Here is a 23813-nt window from a genome sequence, read left to right on the forward strand (position 1 = left end):
CGGAGAAGGATCGCGACACCGGAGAAGGAGTCCGGCCAGTCAGTCCGGCTCTGCTATGAGCCCGCCGGCGAGAAGAGAGAGGCCCGTCCACCGGGCAGAGAGAGACGACCCGATGTTACTAAGGATCCAGCAGATCGACCACCGGATCGAAGAGCTCGCCGGAGAGCAGGGCCGCCCTGTCTCCCGGCTCTTCGCCAGTGCTCCTCCATTTTCGGACAAAGTGCTCAGTGCGGCGGCCCCCGCGGGCTGGAAGATGCCGCAGATTCCGCAGTATGACAGGACCACCTACCCCGTGGACCATTTGGAGACTTTCAGGACTACAATGCTCCTCCACGGGGCGTCGGATGGATTCCTTTGCCGGGCATTCCCCACCACATTAACTGGAGCCGCGAGGGACTGGTACTCGCGACTCAAACCCAGGTCCGTGGACAATTTTGATGACTTTGGGGATGACCTGGCCCGTCACTTTATGAGCAGCCGAAGACCCAGGAAGACGACGGCTTCGCTGATGGCCCTCAGGCAGGGAGATGATGAGGCCTTAAAAGTGTTCGTTGGTCGCTTTAATAGGGAAGCCCTTCAGGTTCCCAGCCTGGATCCCTCCGCGGCCACGAATGCCCTTCTGGCCGGCGCCCTATCAACTGACTTCAGACGAGCAGTGGCCCGGCGCAATCCGCTGTCCCTCGCAGACCTGATGGCCGGGGCGGAGGAGTACATCTCGGTGGAGGAAACTCTCGCCGCCCTGGACTCTGTTAGCAAGAGAAGGCCTGAGGAGAAGAACCCTACCAAGCAGCGTAGGGATGATAAGTCTCAGAAGAAGGAGAGAAGCCCTCCCCGCAGGGAGAGAAGTCCTTCTCGAAAGGGGAGAAGCCCCCACCTGAGAGAGCATTATACGCGGCTGACCGCGTCCAGAGCACAGATCCTAGCAGCCATTCGGGAAGAGGATTTCATTCGGTGGCCGGAGAGGCAGACCTCGTCGGGGAAAAGAAACATGTCCCAGTACTGCAGGTTCCACAAGGACCACGACCATGACACCAATGCGTGCCTCCATTTGAAGGAGGAGATCGAGCAGCTGATCAGCAGAGGGTACCTCGGAAGGTACTTAAAAAATGATGACAACAGAAGAGAGCGCAAGGACAAGCCGAGGACCAGAGGCAGAAGCTTCCGGAGTGCTCAACCTCTGGGCGACCGCATCCAAGCTCCTGCGCCGGCCAGCCCCCCTCCTCCTCAGGTACCTCAACCTCAACCTCAACCTCATGGTGTTATTGGTACCATTTCAGGAGGGCCGACCGCAGGAGGAACCTATTCATCAGCCCGCAGGACTTATGCCCGGCAGGTCAACGCCGTCCACACCTGCAGCAAGAAGGCCAGGCTAGAGAACGAGATATCTTTTTCAGATGCAGATCTCGACGGCCTGATCCTCCCGCATGATGATGCCCTGGTCATCACCATGCTGGTGGCGAACTGGGAAATGAAGAAGATCTTGGTCGACAACGGGAGCTCCGCAGACATCCTCTATTATCACGCCTTCGAGCGGATGCTGATCGGAACTGACCGTCTGAAGCCGGCCAATTCTGATCTGTTCGGGTTCTCTGGAGAAGTTGTCAAAGTTGAAGGGCAGATCGAGCTTCCAGTTCTTATAGGAGAGCCGCCCTGCCAGTCCTTCGCCATGGTAAACTTCTTGGTGGTAAGGGCCAAGTCGGCCTACAATGCTATCCTGGGACGCCCCGGCCAGAATCTCCTCCGAGCTGTTCCCTCCGCCTATCATCAGAAGATGAAGTTCGCTACACGAGGGGGTATAGGGGAAGTCAGAGGGGATCAGCCCTAGTCGAGGCAGTGCTACGCAGCGGCACTAAGAGGGAAGAATGCGTCCGAGTCTCTGCCAATCGAGCTGTTTGATCTAAGGGATGAAGCCCGGATCATAGTAAACGAACCGGCCGAGGACCTTATATCTATCCCGTTGTACAGCGATGACAACCAGAGGGTTGTCCAGATCGGCTCTGCCCTGCCTGAGGCCGCGCAGCAGGATCTCGCTCAGTTCCTCAGAGCCAATGCAGATGTCTTTGCCTGGGCTCCTTCAGACATGCTCGGCATCGACCCTGCAATTAGCACCCATGAGCTTGGGGTTGATCAGACCTGCAAGCCCGTAAAGCAGAAGAGGAGGCACTTTGCACCGGAGAGGCGAAGGGCCATCAGAGAAGAGGTGGAAAGGCTTCTGAAGGCCGACTTCATCCGCGAGATCCAGTATCCGGACTGGCTCGCGAATGTGGTGATGGTGAAGAAGTCTAATGGGAAGTGGAGGACCTGCATAGATTTCACAGACCTGAATAAGGCCTGCCCGAAGGACAGCTACCCGCTCCCAAAGATCGATCAGCTCATCGACGCTACTGCAGGTCACGAGCTGCTAAGCTTCATGGACGCCTTCTCAGGATATAATCAGATCAGAATGCATGAGTCCGACATTTCGAAGACATCCTTTGTAACCGATCAGGGGACTTAATGCTATCGGGTTATGCCTTTTGGACTGAAGAACGCAGGGGCCACCTACCAGCGGCTCGTCAACAGGCTGTTCAAGGAGCAGATCGGCCGCAATATGGAAGGATATGTGGACGATATGCTGGTCAAGAGCAGAGCTGCCTGCAATCATGTTGCCGACCTCAAAGAAGCGTTTCAAGTCTTAAGGGAGCACAACATGAAGCTCAATCCGACCAAGTGTACGTTCGACGTCGGAGCAGGCAAGTTTCTGAGCTTCATGGTAAGCCAGAGAGGGATAGAGGCAAATCCTGAGAAAATCAAGGCGGTGATGGAGCTGACTCCGCCCAGAACTATCAGAGAAGTACAGCGACTGACCGGGTTAGTGGCTGCCCTGGGGCGGTTCATCTCTAAGTCCGCGGAAAAATGCCTTCCGTTCTTCAACGCAGTCAAAGGTATAAAAATCGCGCCCTGGACTCCGGAGTGTCAAGCGGCATTTGAAGAGCTGAAGCAGTACTTGTCCTCTCCGCCGTTGCTGTCCAAGCCAGAGCCAGGAGAAGAGCTGATTCTGTATCTCTCAGCGGGACCTTTAGCAGTTGCAGCAGTACTGGTCAAAGAGGAGTACCACCAGCAAAAGCCGATCTACTATGTCAGTAAGGTCCTCCATGATGCAGAGACCAGATATCAGCGAGTCGAGAAGCTCGTATACGCTCTCGTTATGGCGGCCAGAAAGTTAAGGCCGTATTTCCAGGCGCATACGATCAAGGTCTTGACAAGAATGCCCCTCAGTCAGATCCTCCACCGTCCAGACACTTCAGGCCGACTTGTGAAGTGGGCCGTCGAGCTCAGCGAGTTTGACATCAAATATCTGCCCAGGCCAGCGATCAAAGCTCAGGTTCTTGCAGATTTCATAGCTGAATGTACAATGCCAGATTCAGACCCCGGGTCGGAAGCAGCGCCTCCTTTGGAAGCAGAACCGGTTATACCCGAGCAGCAGATCGAAGCCGAAGCGGTTCCGCTTCCCGGGCTTGAGGGTGCAGCCCCACAAACCAGCCCGCTTCCGTGTTCTGAAGAGCCGCTCTGGGAGGTATATGTCGACGGATCTTCAAACAAAAGTGGCAGCGGTGCCGGACTAGTTCTCACAAGACCAGAGGACTTTGTCCTGAATTATGCCCTGAGGTTTGGTTTCCGTGCGTCAAACAATGAGGCAGAGTACGAAGCGCTCATTGCCGGAATGAACCTCGCCATTCAGGCCCGCGCTCAGAGACTGAAGGCGTACTGCGATTCACAGTTAGTTGTATGCCAGATCCAAGGAGTATATGGGGCCCGTGAAGAGCGAATGGTCAAGTATCTGCAAAGGGTGCGTAGCCTGGCCAGTGAGTTCGGAAGTTTCGAGGTCATCAGAGTCCCCCGGACTGAAAATACAAAGGCTGATGTGCTCTCAAAGCTAGCGGCATCGGGCTACACCGCTCTCAGAGAAATTCGTATGGAGTTCCTAAAAACCTCCAGTATTGATGGTCAGCCCGTCGTAGTAATGAAGATCGACGATGAGCCGTGCTGGATGGATGAGATCATCAGATATCTGCGCAGCGGAGAGCTCCCCGGAGAGAAAAAAGAGGCCCGTAAAGTCGTACAGCGGGCATCAAGGTTTTCACTCGACGGCGAAGCTCTGTACAAGATCTTACACCCTCCCGTACTTGAAGTGTCTCCGGCCAAATGATGCCCTGTATGCCCTGCGAGAGACCCATGAAGGGATTTGTGGAGAGCATCTTGGGGGCAAGCCCTCGCCATCAAAATCTTTCTAAGAGGCCTGTACTGGCCTACACTAAGACAAGATGCTCTGAGCCTTGTGAAGAAGTGTGAGAAGTGTCAGAAATTCTCCCCAGCCGTTCACCAGCCTGCCGTGCCAATGGCCCCGTTCATCAGCCCTCTTCCTTTTGCTGTCTGGGGAATGGACATTTTAGGTCCTTTTCCGCCGGCCTCCGGAGGCCGCGAGTTCGTCGTTGTCGCCATCGATTACTTTACTAAGTGGGTAGAAGCTGAACTTCTGGCCAAGATCACCGAGCAGAACGTCCAGAACTTTTTCTGGAAATCAGTGGTGTGCAGATTCGGGATCCCCCGGGTCCTCATAACAGACAATGGCAAGCAGTCCGACTCAAGGAACTTCAGAAAGTTTTGTTCAGATCTGAAGATTGAGCAAATGTTCACTTCCGTGGCACATCCTCAGACGAATGGACAGACCAAAGTAACGAACAGGACTGCTGCAGGGGATAAAGAAAAGACTGGATGATAAGGCCGGACGCTGGGCTGACGAGCTGTACCATGTGCTCTGGGCATATCGGACTACCCCACGCACCGCAACGGGTGAGTCGCCTTTCAATCTCTCCTTCGGGACAGAGGCTGTGATTCCGGTTGACATCGGCGTACCCTCCCCAAGAATTGTTGACTTCAATGAACAGCTCAATGGGGACGGGCTCCGCGTCAACCTCGACTTGCTTGAGGAACTCCGTGAGTAGTCTCAGATCAGAGCCGCAGCATATAAGCAGAAGGTGTCTAGATACCATGATACGAAGATCCGACCAAGGGAGTTCCGCACAGGCGACCTGGTTTTGAGGAAAGCGGCCGTCTCCCAGCCAAGAAGGGTGGGCAAACTCTCTCCGACTTGGGAAGGGCCGTACCGAGTCAAAGAGGTCATCCGTCCAGGAAGCTACCGCCTAGAGACACTTGACGAACAGCTGCTGCCGCACGCCTGGAATTCCAGAAATCTCCGAATATATTATCAATAGTCTTTTCTCTTGCCTTTGAAGGCCTGTAAAGAATCTCTGTAGAGAAATAAAGTGGAGTTGTCATTAAACTGTGTCCCTCACTCTTGAGTCACTAGTATATGCCAGCTCCTCCATCCAAAGACTCTAAGTGTTTGCAGACTTAGAGAGCGGCAGTGGTGCACTCCGGCCGTCCAATTTGGTGTGGAGATCAGTTCCAACCATGGACCCGCCCTAGTGGAAAACCACCTAAAAGACCTGCCCGGCCCGGCCGTTTAAAGCCTAAGCCGGACAGGATATGGCGCAATCGCTAGGCGCCTCAAAAGACTCTAAGTGTTTGCAGACTTAGAGAGCGGCAGTGGTGCACTCCGGCGCGTCCAATTTGGTGTGAAGATCAGTTCCAACCATGGACCCGCCCTAGTGGAAAACCACCTAAAAGACCTGCCCGGCCCGGCCGTCCAAAGCCTAAGCCGGACAGGATATGGCGCAATCGCTAGGCGCCTCAAAAGACTCTAAGTGTTTGCAGACTTAGAGAGCGGCAGTGGTGCACTCCGGCGCGTCCAATTTGGTGTGGAGATCAGTTCCAACCATGGACCCGCCCTAGTGTAAAACCACCTAAAAGACCTGCCCGGCTCGGCCGTCCAAAACCTAAGCCGGACAGGATATGGCGCAATCGCTAGGCGCCTCAAAAGACTCTAAGTGTTTGCAGACTTAGAGAGCGGCAGTGGTGCACTCCGGCGCGTCCAATTTGGTGTGGAGATCAGTTCCAACCATGGACCCGCCCTAGTGGAAAACCACCTAAAAGACCTGCCCGGCTCGGCCGTACAAAGCCTAAGCCGGACATGATATGGCGGAATCGCTAGGCGCCTCAAAAGACTCTAAGTGTTTGCAGACTTAGAGAGCGGCAGTGGTGCACTCCGGCGCGTCCAATTTGGTGTGGAGATCAGTTCCAACCATGGACCCGCCCTAGTGGAAAACCACCTAAAAGACCTGCACGGCCCGGCCGTCCAAAGCCTAGCCGGACAGGATATGGCGCAATCGCTAGGCGCCTCAAAAGACTCTAAGTGTTTGCAGACTTAGAGAGCGGCAGTGGTGCACTCCGGCGCGTCCAATTTGGTGTGGAGATCAGTTCCAACCATGGACCCGCCCTAGTGGAAAACCACCCCAAAAGACCTACCTGGCCTGGCCGTCCAGCGCCTAAGCCGGACAGGATACGGCGCAATCGCTAGGCGCCTCAAAAGACTTTAAGTGTTTGCAGACTTAGCTCTCAGCCTAAATGTTTGCAGACTTAGAGAGCGGCAGTGGTGCACTCCGGCGCGTCCAATTTGGTGTGGAGATCAGTTCCAGCCATGGACCCGCCCTAGTGGAAAACCACCAAAAAGACTCTAAGTGTTTGCAGACTTAGAGGGCAGGAGTGGTTCACTCCGGCTCGTCATAATTGGCTTACAGACCAGCTCGGCCAATGACATCCGGACCACCACTCCGGCTCGGCATAAAGACAAGGAAGCAGCACAGAAGTCATAAGTACAAAAAGCGAGGCAGCCGTACAGACAGTTAGGCAAAAATTGAATTTATATTCATATTCCAAAAGTGCTCTTTTCGCCGAGCTGGCTTACAAAGAATGAGCCTCATGGGCCATTACAAAAGTACACAACCAAAATTACAGATAGGAGCAAGAGGGCTGCCACTCGGGCCTCCTTGTCGACCACCTCCTCGGTAACTGCCTCCGAAGTGGGGGCTGCAATCTGGCCGGCCTCTGTGGCTGGGGCGGTGACCTCGGAAGCCAGAACGACTTCCTGTTCCACTTCGATGGGTTGGGAGGAGTCCGGTTCGTCTTCTTCCTCCTCGTCCTCCTCCTCCGGAGGTGCATACGGGACGGCCAGTCCGTCGAGGGAAAGGTCGGGGTAAGTTTTCTTCACTTGATCGGTGCGGGAAAGGAACCCCGCCTTATAGGCCTGGAGGCCCAGGTTGAAGAACTGTGTGTCCTTCCTCTTCTCAGTTTTCTTCACGGCCTCCCTCACTGCCGCTTTCACGGCCGCCTCAATGGCCGCCTTTTCCCTCTGACCGGCTCTCTCCCTCGCAGTTAGGAGATCCTGCACGGCCTGGTTTTTGACCCTCTGCAGCTCTTCCTTCAAGCTGTTGAATTCGGCCTCTTTGATCTGGACGGCTTCGGTAAGCCCGTCCTTGTCGCGTGGAAGGACGCCCTGGTACATCAATTCCGTGGCCACCCGGCTATCCCCCAGGCCGGTGTCCGTTTTCTGCACCGCCCAGTTCGGGCGGAAGACGTTGTCGCCTCTCGCCGTGGCGGCAGGGATGCCCAGGACCGGCCCGCTGTGTTGGGGCTCTGTCACCCCTGCAGACCCGGAGCTTTGTCTGACGAGGTTTGTCCGGCTCGACTTGACGGAAAGTTTATGCGTCGCCCGGCTGCTTTTGAGAGGCTCGGCCAGTGCGGCCATTGCCGGAGTTGACTCCGACACCTTTCTTTTCTTGCCCTTGGGTTGGGGCTGCTCCTGCGTTGGGGACGCCTGGGAGGTCTGCTTGATCCTGTCCAGCATGGACATCTGCTTCACCATTTCTGAACGTGACAACAGAACACAGTTAGAACTATAAAAAAGAAGAAGAAAGGAACGGTTCAAAAGATAAAAGCTGGCCTAAAGAGTCTACGTACGTGCCGGCGTCGCACGACTGATCCCGAGCGCTACCAGGACGGCTTCCTCGGAGAACTCCGAGCAGTTTATTTGACCGCACTTCAGCTCTTCTTTGATCAAAGCGAAGGTCATGTGGTCGTAATCCTTAAGGGCTGGCTTCTGACTAAGGTTCTGGGTGTCTGGCGTTCTCCATTCCAACGAGAACAGCCAGTGGGAGCCCGGCTCGGTGTCCCTAGCATAGAAAAACCTGTTCTTCCATGTGTGAATGGAAGTAGGTATGCCAGTGATAATTTTCACTTCGGGCCGTTGGCTGACGTAGATTCAGCCGCCGCCCTTGTGCCTCTTCAGGTGCGCACACATCCTGAAGATGGGCAGGGTGGGGTTCCTACGGAGACGAACTCCCAAAAGGTACAGGAAGCCGACCAGCGTCCTCCAAGAGTTCGGCACGACCTGTGTAACCGCCAGCCCGTAGTACCTTAGCACATCGACAAAAAACGGATGCAAGGGAAGCCTGAGCCCGGCCCGCAAGGCTTCTTCATATAGGCAGAGATCTGCACTATCGTTGCTGGCCCGGTCCCCTTCAACGGCCGCCCTCAAAATGTACCGATCAGGGATGCAGTATTTGTCCCTGACGGCCTGAAGTTTGCCCGGCCCCAGATGATTCACCTCGTACAGGGCCCCGATGTTGTACTGCGGATTGGCCTCCATCCGTGCCTCTGCTATCACCTCGACGGGCGCGCGCGGCAAGCGAGGAACTACCTCCTCAACGTCTTCTTCGTCGCCGCTGGTTTCTACCCAGTGCGGTCTGTCCCCACGGACCGGGATTGTGTCTAAGTCCACAATCGCTTCCTCCCCGCTCTCCTCGTCTACTACAATTACTGTCTCCTCGTCCTCAACACCGGCCTCCGTAGGAGAGGCCGGCCTCGTCCTCTCCGACACCCCAGACCCCGTACTACTGGTCGAACCGGACTCCTTTGAGCCAGAGTCCGACTCCGAACTAGTGCTAGACATTAAAAGGGAAGAAAAGAAAAGCTAAAAGAAATTACCGAACTGAGGTGTTGACCGAAGATTTCCGGGCTCACTGATCCGAAGCGGGCAGAAAGCTGAATAGCCGATCAGAAGAGGGGGAGAGTAAATGGTGAAAAGTGAAATGAGGAGTAAAACTCCGGTTTATATAGGCTGGGAAGAGCGGGAAAAATCCCGCCCCTTTTCCCACCAGCCGGAGTGCGCCACGTCACCTATCGCATTAAATGCGCCGTCCGCATTAAATACGAGGCACAAGTTCCTAAGCGTCTAGACGCCAAAAAATTCTGCCCGGCCTGGTCGTCCAGCGCCTAAGCCGGACAGGATATGGCGCAATCGCTAAATGCCAAAAGACCTGCCCGGCCTGGCCGTCCACAGCCTAAGCCGGACAGGATATGACGTGTTCGTTAGAAGACAAAATTCTGTCCGGCCTGGCCGTCCAGCGCCTAAGCCGGACAGGATATGGCGCAATCGCTTGGCGCCCAGAAGATCTGCTCGGCCTACCGCGAAGCCCAGGATCTCTGCCCGGCTAGGACGCCCAGGAGGTTTGGCCGGCCAGACTTCTGGTCCAAATTTTGGCCGGACTGGGTCGCCCACAGACTCCTGTCCGGCCGTGCTCCTTCAGGCCAAGCTCCAAGGCCCGACCAGGCCACCCGGAGGCCCCTGTCCGGCCGCGGTTTCTTCTGGCCCAGTTTGAGGCCGGCCCCAGCTGCCCAGAGGCCTTAAGGCCGGCCAGATGCTGTTTTAACCCTCTTTTTTGCTTCCCCTAGCCGCTGTCACGACTCGGAGAACCAGGGGGCAACTGATGGGGTCCAAAATCTGCAACCAATCGACTGTTGACACGCGGCCCTCACAGGGACCACTGCAAAGCCAACACCTGTCCCTGCTAGGTATGACACCTGGACCAATCAGGGACTTCCCCCTGCCCCTCCTAGGTATGAGACCTGGTCCATACAGGGGCTACCACCTGTCCTGGACAGGTGGCTCAGAACCACTATAAATAGCCCTCATTTGTGCTATGGTGAGGGATCTAAGATCGAAAACCCTAAGCTTTTTGCTCTGACATTGCTCTGCACTCCTGCTCATACTGACTTGAGTGTCGAAGCGCCCGTCCGGAGCACCACTCCGGGTTGGCCTTCTGACCCTTTGTTTCCTTGTCTGTGCCCTTGTGCAGCGCAGGACTCCATTAGCCCTTCAGCGGTGGCTTGTCAAATCAGCCCTTCAGCTGTGGCGTGCCAGATCAGCTCTTCCGGCCCTACCATAACCTGTTACCAATTTTAGACCTAACAGTATCCTTTACTGATAGTTACATTGGCTATATAAATTAGGGACCAGGCATGGTCTGGTTTGGTCATTTGGTGGAACCAATTGCAGGCTTCATCCTCTTAGATTAGATGCTTTTGATCATAGTTGAAGTTTTGGTTTCTATTTTCTTAATGGGAAGTGAAGTTTAAATTTATCTTCATTTAGCTTTTATATTTTCTTCACCGATAACTTTGTTAAGAGTGGATGGCATGTTACTTTGATTCATGATGTCAAAGAACATAAGGATACCCTATCACTCTGTTTTCTTCATTATTTCATTTGTTTTTTTTCTGAAAATTTGTCTTCTATTTGTAATCTGAATTAATTGAACTCAATGCTATACTTGGGATGTTGAATTTCAATTGCAATACATTGTCTTTTGGGTTTCCTATCGTGTTGCAGTGTTTGAATTGAAATTATTACTTCGTTGGTTTCATGATCTGATTCGTAATCATAACAACATTTCTTCAATGTGACCAAAAAGCCAAGCACAATATGGAAATGCTACAAGGTCTTTCGTCTTTCTGTAGTGAACTTGCCATGACTGTAAAGGTGGATGTGCCATTTTTTGAGGCAGGTTTTCTTGCATCCCAGCTGTTTGAGAAAAACAAGAGGTATTGGATATTGTATCCAATGTAATTTTTGACTTGGTGTAGAATTTTTATGTACTACATGATAATCAATTGGGGCTTTTTTATGCACTTCTGGAAAGATCAACATAATGTTTGTTTTGTCGTGTTTATTGATTGGTGAACCCTTAGACCATGTTTGGTAACCATGAATATTAGATTAATCGATGGCTGTCAATAAGGTTTGGTTTAAACTTCATTTAAGAATAGGATTAAACTATTTGAGTATTGACTAGTCTTCACAGATTTTCTTCAATTGCCGCTGGCAGGTTTTTTCAGGATCAATATAGGGGAATAATCTGGAATTAATAATATGCTATAGAGATGATTGTGGAGAGGAGCTCTGTGAAGGATATGAATAGGACCCACATTTCTGCAAGCCAGCTTTGCAAATAATGTACTGTCAAAGGTAAATTACTTGTTCAGTTTTGAGACTGATATGTTTGATTTATAATTTACATTTGTTGAGAGTTGGGTTAATTTTCTTTAGGTTTATTTATTTGCCAAGGTGTGCTGATTTAATTAGCTGTTCTTTCATTTTTCAAATTGGATTTAATTGATGTATGTGTCTCCCCCCTTCTCCATTGGAATGGGTGTGGCTTTCTTTTCATGTGAGAATGGTGTGTGCATGATGCGTACCCATGGGCCCTTTTCTTGTCAGGCATTGCTCTTAATTCTTTTAATTGCTCTAACCCAACATCATTTCCCTTATGTGTTAGATATAATGGAATTTATGGGTTACATTTTAGAGAGATGCAAAAGCTTTTAACTTTTGCTAACACCCAGTAACATTAGAAATGATGTTGGGCTACAGTCAAAAACTTTTATTTCCCTACACATAAACACACAATATTAAGGTTTTTCCCCTGTTTTTTACTTCTATGGATCTTCCAAGTGCTTATCAAACGATCACAGGAGCTAATACCACTCCCGGGGGGAATTTTCTTTGAGTGTGGATGAGGGCGGCCTATATATCTATATGTACATAGCTAGATGGGGAAATACTTTTCAATACTAATGAGTACTCATTTCCTTTTTAACTTTCCATTTTAACTATTTTATTTAGACTTTTTTTTCGCAAATGATGTTATGTAATGTCAGTGATAGCGCATAGGCTATTTGGAATTTCATATATGTTGCTTAGGATATAATTTTTGGAGAATAGTTGCCACATTGTGATTCTATTCACATGTTTTCACTCTGGGCCATTTTGGCAAAATTAGGATGGGAGTGGCCTCATGTTCCATTCGTTTGCTAATACTTGCGTCATTGTCATTCTATTCATCCATTTTGTATTTATCTACTGCTAAAATCTTGGATATTGTTTATTTCTTAGTTGCTGCTGTATGGCTTTCTTTTTCTTACTCATGGGTTTCTTAATAGTTTAGAGATATAAGAGTAACCCATATCATAAAGTAGAACCTACTGTGTGGAAATCCTATTAAACTCAAGTTGTTAAGATTTTCTTGAGGTATAAAATGACCAAATATATACCTTTATGTACTTAATTTATCAATCTACGAGAAACATTTATCATAGGGGTTTAGTCGTGTTGGACTTTGGAAAACTCCAGGGAACTTGAAGAGTAACTAACCCCTTAGTCGCACCCGACTTTTGGCTTCCACTCCGAAAGCCGAGTTAGTCGGAGAGTCAGGGATTTAGCCCAGATACCCCCAAAATAGAATTCGCTTGTTAGAATCCAGGAATCCTTATCATTTGGGAATACCTTCAAAATTCTAAACGGACAGTTCCTCTTTTTGGAAAATGATAACAATGCCTCTATTTCATGGGGAAAAAAGGAAAATTAGAAAAAAGTAGAAAAAACTATAAATAAAAGGAAAATGACTAAAATACCCTTATCCCATGAAAAAATAACAAGAAAAAAGGAAAACTAGAAAACCCTAAATGGAAATTTTTTAAAATACCCTTGTGATAAAAAATTACCAAAATGCCGTTATTTCATTATTAAAAATGATCGAAATACACTTATTTCATGCAAAAATAAAAATGGAAAAAAATCGTAACATATCCCTATGTCATAAAAAATGACCAGAATACCATTATCTAAGGAAAATGAACAAAATACCTTCCTGCCATTGAAAAAATAGAAAAAAAAATCAAAATCCTAAAATTCCCTTACGTCTTGGAAAATAACCAAAATGCCCTTGTATCATGAAAAATAAACAAAATATTCTTGTCTTACGGAAAAATTAGAAATATAAAAAAATTAGAAGAAAATGTAAAAATTCCTAAAAAGGAAAATCTCTTATTAAAAAAAGACCAGAATACCTTAATCTCATGAAAAATGAACCAATTTCCCTTAGCTCATAGAAAATAACCAAAATACCCTTACCAAAATAATCCAAATGCTCATCTCATGGAAAATGACCTAAATAAGCAACTATAGTGGAAACCACCTACATGCATCATCTAAACCATTCATTTATTGGTCCACGCCTAAGTTAGCTGACAATATTTGTTTATTTGAACCCGACAACTGGGGCCCACAACTTTTTGAAGTAATAGTGAAAATCGGAATGTAAAACTTTTCAGGACTTTAAAATCTCCCATTTCTTCATGGCTAAGAGTTCCGAAAATTCCCCAAAGTCATCCACAGTCTGTTAGACTTTTATTGAAAGAGAATGATGACAAAGATGAGAAATCAATATGTTTATAAAAGATGGTATTATTGGTTTGTGTTGTGGGTCCATTCGCATAAAGAGGCCCCAGGCCCGCACGTTTCTCAATTAATAAAAAAGAGAGTCGTGGGTGGGGTTTTCACTCACGAATGAAAACGAGTGAAAAAAAAGTCAAAAAGAGAAACAGAGAGAGGAGAGAGGAAAGAAAGGAAATGCGAAAAAAAAAACCAAAGCGGGTTTTCTCTCAGGTGATCTACGGTTTTTGCTTGGGGGCTAAAACCCTAATGCTCTGTTTGGTTGCTGGGTTTTTTTTTGTTCCCAGGATTTATGTGGGTAAAGTTTTAGTGGTCACATCAGCTTTTTCTTTCTGACATCAGCAAAATCTTGTCTTGAAAATGGTGTTCTCTCTTTCTCTCTCTACCATCTCTCTCCACTCATCATAATATCTTTCTCTAATTAATGCTTGTCCCCTCCTTTGTCTCCTACCTTTACCCACATAAATCCCAGGAAAAAAAAAAAAACCCGGCATCCAAACAGAGCATAAAGGGGTTTGGAATCTTAACCTATTGAAGATTGAAGTCTTTCAAGGGCACGAAAGAAGAAGAAGAAGAAGCCAAAACTAGGGTTTTGAAGTGGTTATTGGAGAAGAAGAATAAGATCTCTAATGCTTGGTTCTTTGAGTTGAGAAAGCGTTCTCTTGCAAGGGCTTTTTGAGGTAAACCTGTATTTCCTCCAAGATTTCATTGTTAATCTTCTATTCTTGTTGTATGCCTCAACTTTATGGAAAACATGAGAAGAAAGACTTTGTATTCCACTTTTCCTTAATGGATTTTATTCGGAGTTTGTCCCGTGGTATTTCCCTTCACATTGGAGGGTTTTCCATGTTAAATCATATGTTCTTGATTGTGCTTTGGTGGATTAGTATTTTGGTGCTTTGTGGTTTCTTGTTCGTGGCTAGTTTCTTGATTCACAAATAGATTTATCCGCTGCGGTCAATCTGTCTCCCCAACAAACTGGTATTAGACCAGGTTGGGATTTTTTTATTCATCTGTGGATAAAAAAGATGGAGGCAAGTACTACATCAAGGATGATTAGCCTAAACAAAGGAAATTGGTTAATCTGGAAAGCCAAGGTGGGAAGACCTACTATATTCAAGAGACCTCTATTTGCCAATTGAGGGAATAGAGAAAAAACAAGAATCCGTTACCGCTGATGATTGGAACAAGTTGGATAGGAAAACTATCGCTTGTATCTGACAATAGTTGGATGATGTTGTGTTCCACCATGTGGCAATACAAACTAGAGCAAGTTCCTTGTGGAAGAAGTCACATGATTTATATGAGAGAAAAACGGTTGGTAATAAGGCGTTCTTGATTCGAAACCTTGTACACTGGAAGTTTAAAGAGAATGTGCCAGTTGCAGAGCACTTGAATAAGATGCAGAGCATCATGAATCAGCTTGCAGCTATGAAGATGGTGCTAGATCATGAGCTACAAGAACTGTTATTGCTAAGCTCATTGCCTGACAGTTGGGAGACTCTTCTCATATCCCTTAGCAACTCGGTGCCTGATGGTATTGTCACCATGAGCCAAGTTACAAGCATTTTGTTGAATGAAGTGAGAAGAAAATCTGTAAATTCCTAGCATTCCCAAGCATTAGTCACTAAAGAACGAGGGAGATCAAAGGATAGGAAAAATTACAGTCGTAGCAAATCAAGAGGAAGATCCAAGTCAAGAAGTGGATTGGTTTGTTTTCATTGTAGGAAGCCTGGACATATGAAGAGGGATTGTAGAAAATTCAAAAGTGAACAAAAGAAAGGAAAAAGGTAGTCAAGAAAGTAGAGAAACTCAAGACACCACCGCAGTGGCATCGAGTGAAGTTGTGGTCTTCTCGATATGTGGTGAAGGTTGTGTTAGCACAGTGTCTAATGGGTCAAATTGAGTGATTGACTCAGGAGCCTCCTTTCATGCCACCTCAAACAGAGATTTCTTTACCACGTATAAGTCGGGTGACTTTGGTTTGGTAATGATGGGAAATGATGGTGTATCAAAGATTGTTGGCATTGGTGATGTTGGCATTACCACCAATGTTGGTTTCAAGTTGATACTCAAAGATGTGAGGCATGTTCTTGACCTCAGATTAAATCTCATCTTAAGGGGAAAGCTTGATGATGAAGGGTATGTATCACAGTTTGGGAATGGAGTGTGAAAGTTGAGAAAATGCTCTCTTCTTGTGGCAAGAGGCAATAAGTGTTGCTCCCTCTACAAGACAGAAGGTCAGTTATCTAAGGGCGAGATAAATTCCCTTGAAGAATATCTACCAGATTTATGGCATCGGCGACTTGGGCACTTGAGCGAGAAAGGTTTGGAAATTTAGGTGAAGAACAGTTCCCTTTCAAAACTTAAGGTGCGTCCTTAACCCCTTGTGATCATTATTTAGTTGGAAAACAACCTTCCAACTACATAAGGTTTCTTTCTCTCATTCTAAAGCTAACCAGAAAACTAACATCCTTGATTTAGTTTATTGATGTATGTGGCCCTATGACTATAAAAACTCTTGGTGGTGCATTGTATTTTGTTTCTTTTATTGGTGATGCATCCATGAAAGTTTGGACCTATGCTATGAAGAGCAAAGATGAAGTGTTTGAAATATTTCAAAGGTTTCATGCTATGGTTGAGAGGCAAACATCTAAGGCATTGAAATGTCTCCGCTCGAATAATGGCAAAGCGTACACCTCAAGAAAGTTTCATGTTATGGTTGAGAGGCAAACGTCCAAGGCATTGAAATGTCTCCGCTCGGATAATGGGGGAGAGTACACCTCAAGAAATTTCAAGGATTAGCGAAGCATGATGTTAGACATGAGAAGACCATTTCTTACACGCCACAGCACAATGGTGTTGCAGAAAGAATGAACCGCACAATACTTGAAATGATTTGAAGCATGCTTTCATCGGCAAAGTTAGCTAAGGAGTTTTAGGGTGAAGCCATGTGTACAGCGTGCTACCTGATAAATAGATTTCCTTCATCGCCATTAGAAGGAGAGGTTCCAGAAAGAGTATGGAAAGGCAAAGATGTGTCCTACTCACAGTTGCGAGTGTTTGGATGCAAGCCCTTTATGCATGTACCTAAGGAGAATCGAAGCAAGCTTGATGACAAGGCAATCCAATGTGTATTTTTCGTTTATGGTGATGATGGGGTACAGGTTATGGGATCCCAAGGTTAAGAAGTTGCATAAAAGCCGCGATGTGGTTTTTCACGCAGCTCAAAAGATTTTTTATTTTGGTAAGGAAGAAACACCAAAAGAAGTTGTAGTTGAGATCATGGTTTTAAATTTTGACCGAAATTTCGGATTTCGGTGGAGACCGACACCGACATGACGGAAAACCGAATCAGTATATTATTTCGGCTGAAATTTCACCAAAAAAACCTGTTTTTTTTAATTAATTTAATATTTCACGGAAATTTCGACTGAAATTACCGAAATTTAATATTGAATAAAATAATCTTTTCGGTTCAGTACCAGATTTAGACCGAAATTTCAAAATTTCAGGGGTACGAAACAGGTACCGAAACCGAAATTTTAAACCTTGGTTGAGATACCAAAACGTCAAGTCCCCTTGCCCACAATGATGACGATGAGCAACATGTTGATGAAGAAGAAGATCAGACATGGGGTGGTGAGGCCCCTCAAATAGATGAAGATGATGTATATGAGGATGTGCATGGTGATACCGAACAGGGGGAGCCGCCCTCTCAAGAAGAGCCATCTATGTTGAGAAGATCAGAAAGAGAAAGAAAGGCCTCCACTAGATATCCATCATCAGAGGATGTGACTCTCACAAGAGGTGAACTGGAAACCTTTAAAGAAGCCATGACACATGAGCATAAAGAACAGTGACAAAAGGCTATGCAAGAATAGCTAAATTTCTTGCATAAGAACAAGACCTATGAGTTAGTTGAGTTGCCAAATGGTCGAAAAGCTTTGAAGAATAAGTGGGTATTCAAAGTGAAGAATGAAGGTGACAAGAAAATTATGAAGTACAAGGCAAGGCTAATTGTGAAAAGATTTAGGCAGAAAAAGGGAGTTGACTACTAGCCATACATAGCAAGATGAAGTACAAGCCAAGATGAGATTTTCTCCCGTGGTCTAACTGCTGGCCTAGAGTTGGAAGTTGAACAACTAGATGTCACGACTGCTTTCTTCCATGGAGACTTGAATGAAGAAATTTACATGGAACAGTTAGATGGGTTTCATCATTCATGTAAAGGGAAGCGCACATGGTTTGCAAGTTGAAGAAGAGCTTGTACAGCTGGAAGCAAGCTCCATGACAGTGGTTTAAGAAGTTCAATTCATTTATGATGGATCAAGGGTATAAAAGAACGGCTCCTAATCACTGTGTGTATGTCAGAAAGTTTTTTGGTAGTAATTTTATTATTCACTTATTATATATAGATGATATGCTTATTGTTGGTCAAGATGCTAACCTCATTGGCAGGTTAAAGAAAGAGTTGAACCAAGTCTTTGACATGAAAGACCTAGGGCTGGTAAAGCAGATTTGGTATGTGTAGACCCCGATCCGAAGATATAGTGAGGTGAGGGAACTAGTCCCTACACCATCATCTGGATCATCCACGTGTGAATGAGAGCTCTGCCAAGGAACTCTCGAAACGGATGCCACCCTCATAGCATAGCACGAGTGGCGATATAGAAAGAAAGAGATATGTCTTGATCCGGAACCGAGGTTCGAAACCGAGACATACCTAAAATAAACTCAGAGTCGCCATCCATGGATATGCCATGGAACCCTAAAATCAAATCCTCTGTGCAATGGATAACCAGAAATATATATGGGTTCGTGCCTGATTATGAATGGGGAAGGTCTGAAGAGCACCCCCAATTCGTCCGAGTGCAAGCACTTGGTCTCTTATGCCATTTTCATTAACTCCAAAGAATTTTAGGCAAAATCATGTGAAATGGGAACAAAATATCCCGGGAAAGACGTCTACCTAATCATGCATGACCAGGGGATAAAATAATAAGCACACACAAAATAAAATAAAAGATGTGTCGCCTAATCACAGCTAGGTTATGAGTGACATACCTAACTGGTGTCTGAGTTCTGGTGGACAAACACATGCATGCTACAGCTAAAGGTATAAGGTTTGTGCATGAAAGTAAGAAAACATAGCAAAACACATAACATAGCAAAACAACAAATCCTAAGACTCTAAACGATTTAGCCCGAGTCCTCGGATGGTCTGATATTCATCCAAGGAAGCCTACGTATCCCCGCCTCCACGAGAATCAAGGCAACGTAGTTCTTCGCGCCTATTCTAAGCTAGGATGCCTAAGACACCTAGACGTCTATCTTAGACTCGATGTAAAAGACCGGACTAATTATTAAAGCTTCTTGAACGATTATTTAAATTCTAGTGAATTGTAGATTTTAGGACACCCTATATGCCCTAACTAAATGCAGGTTAGTCCTAAGCTAATGCAGGTGGTTCCTACAACCTATGTGTAACTAGGTTGTGCGTCCTAAGAAAAACAATGGGATCACTAACGCATCTTAGACCTAGTCATCAGTCGGCGATGTGAATCGCCAACTGACCAGACGGAGGCGCTCCTAGCTAGGACAAACTCCTAACTCTAACACAAACACATAACAAGCAGACAACAAAAGACAAACTCCTAACTCTAAAACTCCCTATCTAAGACAAACTCCTAACTCTAAAGGAAGATCTTTGGAAAACAAGGTTTTCAAAGATTTTTGAGAGATTTTCAAAGTTTATTTACAAAAGTTTGGCTGGACTTGGGATAAAGATCCCAAGCTGCACTACGTACCTCGTGAGAGAGGATCAAGCCAACGTAGTTCGAAAATCGAACTCTCTTACTACACTCCTAAAACTACTCAACACTTTAGACGGTTTTGGATTTTTCTGTTTGTTAAATGTTTTTGATATTTAAAAATTTTTCAAATGTTTTTGAGTTTCAAATTTCTAATGTTTTTGGATTTTTAAAGCTTTTCCAATGCTCTGAACCTTCAAATGTTTCCACTCTTAAAGGGAACACGCAAACATAACCACAAACTAGGGCAAAGCCCTAAATCAAAAGGGGAAACCCCAAATAAGCAACTAGTGTCTCAAAGAGACGAACCACAACAAGAAAGATAGTGCCCCAAGAACAGAGAAAATATTCCAAGATCCCAAGCAGGGAAAGCTCTATATGACTGAGTTAGTTTCTAATGGGAAAACTCCTAACTAATAACACTAGGGAGGGAGTACAAATGAGTCAGAGACTCTCTAATAACACTACCAAGTCAAAGACTTGCTCTAAAGGAGGAGACCACTCTAACATGAGGCTAGGTAAGCCTCTTTAAATGGAAAACTCTCTACGCGAGACAAGGCTTGTCTCTGAGACACAAATGACGTAAACATCTGATGAGACTGGGCAAGTCTCCTATATACAAAGGAGGGATATTCTACTTGGACTGAGCAAGTCCCCTAAGGATGGGCTTGGGCTAGCGCCTTCATCGCCTGTCTTATTTGACAAATCTGCTCGGATTTTGATGAAATTTGGCGGGGACCCTGGTGAGACCCGATCCTAACTTGTAATGCAATTTGGGATCCTAGCTTGGTGATGGGATGGGGTTTCGCCCAAGCACAGTGAACTTGGGTCCGGTCAAAATGGGGTGCCTACAGTATGACAGTGAAGCGTGATAGAAGAAACAAAAAGCTATGGCTATCACATGAGAAGTACATTGAGAAAGTACTTGAAATGTTCAATATGAAGAATGCCAAGCCCGTTAGCACTCCACTAGCTGGTCACTTCCAAGCTGAGTAAGAAGTTGTCTCCAACCAGTAACGAAGAGAAGAAAGAGATGGAGAAGATTCCCTATTCGTCAGTGGGAGCATAATGTATGTTATGGCTTGTACAAGGCCTTACATGGCATATACGACCGGTGTAGTAAGCAGATATCTGACAAATCCTGGCAAGCAACATTGGAAAGCTGTAAAGTGGATATTGAGGTATCTAACAGGCACTTCAAAATAGTGTTTGTGTTTTGGAAACACATCACCCAAGGTGGAAGGCTATACAGATGCAGACATGGCAAGAGATATGGACAAGAGGAAGCCTACTTCAAGCTACGTGTTTACTTTTGTAGGGGGAGCTATCTCATGGCAATCGAAGCTACAAAAATGTGCTCCATTGTCGACTACGGAGGCGGAGTACATTGTTACCATGGAAGCCTGTAAGGAGATGCTATGGCTGAAGCATTTTCTTATAGAGTTAGGTTTGGATCAAAAGGAATACGTAGTCAGATGCGACAGTCAGAGTGCCATTGATTTGAGCAAGAATGCTACTTACCACTCTAGGACCAAGCACATTGATGTGCGGTACCACTGGATTAGAGATATTATGGAGAATCGGTTGTTGGAGATCAACAAGATTCACATCAATTGGAATCCATCAGACATGATGTCGAAAACAACGCCAAAGGAGAAGTATGAGCTATGTAGGGATTTGGCAGGCATGGATGCCACGTAAGCATCCAATTCAGAGATCCTCCTTCATTGTGCTAGAGGGGGAGATTGTTGTGGGTCTATCCCTATAAAGAGGCCACATATCCACACGTCTCTCAATTAATAAAAAAGAGAGTAATGGGTGGGTTTTCACGAGTGAAAAAAAAATGTCAAAAAGAGAAACAAAGAGAGGAGAGAGGAAAGAAAGAAAAAAAAAGGAAAAAAACCAAAGTGGGTTTTCTCTTGAGTGATCTAGGGTTTTTGCCTGGGGGATAAAATCCAAAAGGGGTTTGGAATCTTAACCTATTGAAGACTGTAGTCTTTGAAGGGAATGAAAGAAGAGGAAGAAGAAGCCAAAACTAGGGTTCTGAAGTGGTTCTTGGAGAAGAAGAAGAAGATCTCTCACGCTTGATTCTTTAAGGTGGGAAAGCATTCTCTTGCAAGGGATTTTTGAGGTCAACCTGTATTTCCTCTAAGATTTCATTGTTAATCTTCTATGCTTGTGTATGCCTCAAGTTTTCCAGGAAAAACTTGAGAAGAAAGATTTTGTATTCCTCCCTTAGTGGATTTCTTTCGGAGTTTGTCCCGTGGTTTTTCCCTTCACATCAGAGGGTTTTCAACGTTAAAGCGCCTGTTCTTGATTCTGCTTTGATGGATTGGTATTTTTGTGCTTTAGTATTTTTTGTTCGTGGCTAGTTTCTTGATTCATAGATAGAAGGGGAAAATTTATTTGTTGCGATCAATTCGTGTGTTCCCCCAACAGTTTGAGCCTCTAGCGCAATTGGTTGAGGCTTTGTTCTTCGACCTTGATGTCAGAGTTTCAATCCCAGCCTACCTACCAAAAACAATGGTATTCTAAATATCTAATATTGACAATAAGGGGTATTAATAAGTTGCAATGATCATGTTACATTAGAATACCCAAACAAAGTGTATACAAGAATGACCATTGAGGCATTGCCTATCTACTATAGTCCCCAACGATTGATTCTTAGGATTGGTGGCTTGCACTTATATCCACTGCATTCCACTTTCAAGTAGGGGTGCAACTCGAGTCGGGTTCAACTCGAGTTTTGGGCGGGTTGGGTTGGGTTACGGGTTGGGAAATGCAAGATGCACAAGTAAGCTTCATAATGGTTGGTACTTGGTGCATTATATATTTATACACACACTAACATGTGTACTATTTCTAAAATTTTAAATTACAGAATGCCACTTGGCACTTGCACCCTCAGTAGTGTTCAATCTACATTTATGCACCAAGTTTCCGACTTTCTATATTGGATCCATTAGTTTCTTAACTAGAAACTAGCGCATCACTATATCATTGATCCTTCATTTCTGATTTTCTATATTGGACCCATTAGTGTCTTAAGTAGATGAATTACATGGCATCCGTGCATATTTTTTGAGGAAAAATATTGGCCGCAGAAGTACAAGTGAGGCAAACATATATAGATGGTCTAAACACGATTCAATATGGAAATCGGGTCGGTCTGGGTTGGGTCGGGTCGGGTTGGGTTGAGGAAATTGTTCCTCGGGTCGGGTTGAACCCTGCCGGATTAGGTCGGGCTGGGTTAGAAAAATCGTTTTTTCACATATCCATCTAGTAAGTAGTCTCCTGAACAGTTTTGAAAACAAAAAATGTTAAACGTACTACATTCAATGGGAAAAAGTTTATATTGATTGAATTGTTGTAACTTGTGATTATATTATTGCAATAGTTAAAGGATACTGATCCTAGTACTACCATGTTTTGATAATTGAATAAACTCAACCTGTCTCTTCCTTTTTAATTGACTTATGAGACCTTTTTAGGAACTGTAACTAATTACCTTTGACGGATGTTTAAACAATAAAATGCAAGCTTAGTTAGTGCTGTTATCAAAATATAGTAGTGCCAATCAGTAGCCTAGTTAAATAGTAGTCCATCAATGAATCTAATAGATAATCCTTGTGATTACAGTTCTCGTGCCACATGAAAGTCATGTATAACAAAGACGTATTATGAAGCCTCTAGGGGAGCGTATCACACCTGTTTGCTATGCTGGCCAAGACTGTCATGAGTGGAATAGCCGTGAATGAAGGAGGTCCATGTCGAAGCATCCTTGTTTATATTATAGTCTGCTCATAACAATGTATTGAATAGAAAATCTTATATAGTAACCAAGTACTTCTTATCTTATAATTTTAATGTTATCGTGATAAATTGAATGATTTTGATATTATATGATAAAACACATTTGTAATAGCGACCCAGTTAACACTGGATCGGGTTTTCGTATTCCCTTAATCTACGGATGTGATCTCTCTTCATAATGAGACTTGGACCTAATCAACAGATGAGATGCTTTTTTCGGTTTTTTTCAAAAAAGTATTTAGATGTTGGTGTTTCACCTTCAAATAAGATTCTGACCAAGGGAAATGATATATTCACCTTTTTTTTAAATTTGGGACGACTAAAGAAAATGAGATTAGAATATTGGACATAGATTTGCTAGGCAATTTTGCGGAAAGCCATTTCGCGGCTCACTTTTGCAGGAGAGAACAGCCACCTCTGATGAATTAGAATAAGACAAAATCAGGAAAAAAAAAAAGAACCTTTGTGGCTTTTTTCTCCTGCAAAATTGAGACTCAAAATGGCTTTCCTCGAAATTGCCATTTCTCATTATTCTTATTTCTCATTATTCGAAATTACCCAACTTACCGCTATTATTTGTGTTACCCACTCTTTAGACACTCACTTACACCCTCATCTTCATCTGTCTTCCATACAACCATGAAGGGGTGGAGAAGCAACCGTTAACTCCAAAA

The 23813-nt window shown here is 45.6% G+C and overlaps 1 long non-coding RNA gene across 3 annotated transcripts in view; it reads left to right on the forward strand.

Annotated features, from left to right (window-relative positions):
- LOC143847829 (uncharacterized) overlaps positions 1-23248 on the forward strand; it is a 47400-nt gene extending 24152 nt beyond the window's left edge. For all 3 annotated transcript variants that reach the window (XR_013235242.1, XR_013235243.1, XR_013235244.1), the window contains 2 exons: positions 11106-11245; positions 22966-23248. This is a non-coding gene — a long non-coding RNA (uncharacterized LOC143847829). The remainder of the gene's footprint in view (positions 1-11105; positions 11246-22965) is intronic.
- The last annotated feature ends 565 nt before the right edge of the window (positions 23249-23813 follow it).

The sequence above is a fragment of the Tasmannia lanceolata genome, unplaced genomic scaffold (assembly GCF_043159265.1).
Source record: "Tasmannia lanceolata isolate RefF3 unplaced genomic scaffold, GAP_Taslan_0.1 ptg000016l, whole genome shotgun sequence".
In the NCBI taxonomy this organism is placed as follows: Eukaryota; Viridiplantae; Streptophyta; class Magnoliopsida; order Canellales; family Winteraceae; genus Tasmannia; species Tasmannia lanceolata.